Source organism: Coenobita brevimanus, chromosome 3 (assembly GCF_032717465.1).
Source record: "Coenobita brevimanus isolate Jiangsu-jjx chromosome 3, ASM3271746v2, whole genome shotgun sequence".
Classification (NCBI taxonomy): domain Eukaryota; kingdom Metazoa; phylum Arthropoda; class Malacostraca; order Decapoda; family Coenobitidae; genus Coenobita; species Coenobita brevimanus.
This window is the reverse complement of record NC_136956.1, coordinates 208,475-210,974: the sequence shown is the minus strand read 5'-3', so window position 1 is coordinate 210,974 and position 2,500 is coordinate 208,475. Positions and strand designations below refer to the sequence as shown.

The window sequence follows — 2,500 nt, the reverse complement described above, 5'->3', positions numbered from 1 at the left end:
TGCTATCCTTGTCACACACTTTTTAACTAACGTGCTTCCCTCCCCCCTGCTGCAGGTATGATAGGGGAGAGACAACTGATGCTCTCTCTCTCTCTCTCTCTCTCTCTCTCTGCAGCGAAATGTATCGGAGACTGTACTGTGTGTGTGTGTGTGTGTGTGTGGGTGTGGGTGTGAGTGTGGGTGTGTGTGTGTGTGAGACCACGCCTTACGGGAATGAGGCGTCTGGCTGTAGATAGATAAACAGATAGATAGATAGATATTTTGGTGTGTCCGCAATTAATAGCCAACTACGGACATATCCAAGAAATCTGGGAGGAATGTAGAAATTGGCTACTTTTTTGGGCTATATTACGGGCTGGACTGGGCGGGAGAAGACCCTACAGAACTGGCAACCCTGAAAATAGGCAGCCTCAGTGTGACTCAGGCAGTGAAGTGGGGAGGTAGTGTGCGCGGGAGGGACGATATTTACCTTACCCTTGTGAGTATTATCGCCCTTATCACTACTTAAACGGCTTTTTAATAGTCGGGTGGGTAGTTTGGGATAGTCTAGGTGTTGGATAGTAGTCGGGAAGGGCGGATAGTTGGATAGATGTGAGCCAGACGCTTACTCTCTCTCTCTCACACACTAGAAATAGCTCACACAGACACCACCCTCCTGTATGTATTCGGAGAGTGTACGTTTAATTCCGCGTGTGTACGTTCATTTCGCCTGTGTACGTTGGCTTACCTTGTGTGTGTGTGTGCGTATATCTAGCCTGTGTATGTATATTCTGATGTATGTAAGCATCAGTTCAGCCTCTGTGTGTATGGAAATTCACTATGTGCGTAAATCCAGCTAGTGTGTGTATGTAAACCGAGCTTGTGTGCGTTAAATTCAGCTTGTATATGTATGTAATTCCAGCCTGTGTGCGTAAACCCTACTGTGTAAGTAAATCTAGTGTGTATGTACTGTGTGTAAATCATGCGTGTGTACCTAAATCCAGCCTGTGTATGTATGTAAACTGAGCTTGTGTGCGTAAATCCAGCGTGTGAACGGTGTGTATGTAAACCTTGTGTGCGTTAATCCAGTCTGTGTATGTAAACCCAGCTAATGTACGTAAATCCAGTCTGTGTATGCAAATCGAGCTAATGTACGTGAAACCAGCCCGTGTACAGTATGTATGTAAACCGAGCTTGTGTGCGTAAATCTAGCCTGTGTATGTATGCCACCCTTGTGTGCGTAAATCTAGTTTGTGTATGTATGTAAATCTGGCTTGTGTACGTGAATATAGCTGTGTATGTGTAAGTCTACCCTGTGTATGTATATTTCACTTGCATGTAGTTATATATGTACGGTATGTATGTATTGTGTATGTATGTATGATATGTACGTATTCTTTATGTATGTATGTACGTCATTTGTTTATGTATGTATATATGTATGCACTATGAAGGCTATGTATGTATTATGTTTATGAATGTATGTATGTACGGAATGTATTATGTGTGTGTACTAGCCGTGTATACTAAATTTGTGTGCAAAGGTGAATGTAGGTATTTTATAATGTAGGCTGTGTATATGTATGTGTGTACGTATGTATGTACTAGTATGTATGTATGTGTGTGTGTGTAAGTGTGGCTATAGTAGGCAGTTTTTGAATGTATGTATGGATACCGTATGTATGTATGTACAGTATAGTATATATGTACGCATTTTTATCAACATGTACACCATGAATGTATCTATGTATGTATGTACGCATTTTTGTGTTTACAGTATGTATGTATGTACGCATTTTTATGTAGCTAGGGTATGTATACACAGTACCAAATCTGTCATGTATGTATAGGTGGATGGCTATATGTATGTATGTATGTATGTATGTGTGTATAGTGTATATGTGTATGTAGGTAGGTATGTATTCTTGCTATCCACACATAAGCTGAGATAGTGGAGTGTGTAGGAGGGGTCATCCTCAGCCTGCAGTCCACTGTGTTCAAGATCAAAACAAGTATGAATGAAAACAGACCATCATCATCATCACCACCACCACCACCATCATCATCATCACCATCATCTTCATCATCATCATCATCGTCATCACCACCACCACCATCATCATCAATCATCATCATTATCACCACCACGACCACCACCAACACCATCATCATCATTATCAATATCATCATCATCATTTCGCCACCACCATCATCTTCATCATCATCATCATCATCGTCATCACCACCACCACCACCACCACCACCATCATCATCATCATCATCATCATCATCCTCATCATCATCATCATCATCTCAATCATCATTATCACCACCACCACCACCACCATCATCATTTCACAACCACCACCACCATCATCATCATCATCATCATCATCATTATCATCATCATCATCATCATCATCATCATCATCATTTCACCACCACCACCACCACCATCATCATCATCATCATCATCATCATCATCATCACAATCATCATCATTATCACGACCACCACCATC

General features: G+C 41.4%; 1 protein-coding gene across 1 annotated transcript in view; it reads left to right on the top strand.

Annotated features, from left to right (window-relative positions):
• Positions 1-434: 434 nt before the first annotated feature.
• Positions 435-2,500, top strand: part of Dg (Dystroglycan) — a 65,046-nt gene continuing 62,980 nt past the window's right edge. Inside the window, exon 1 of the mRNA XM_080268022.1 lies at positions 435-478. The gene's annotated coding sequence lies outside the window, so the exon portion shown is untranslated. The remainder of the gene's footprint in view (positions 479-2,500) is intronic.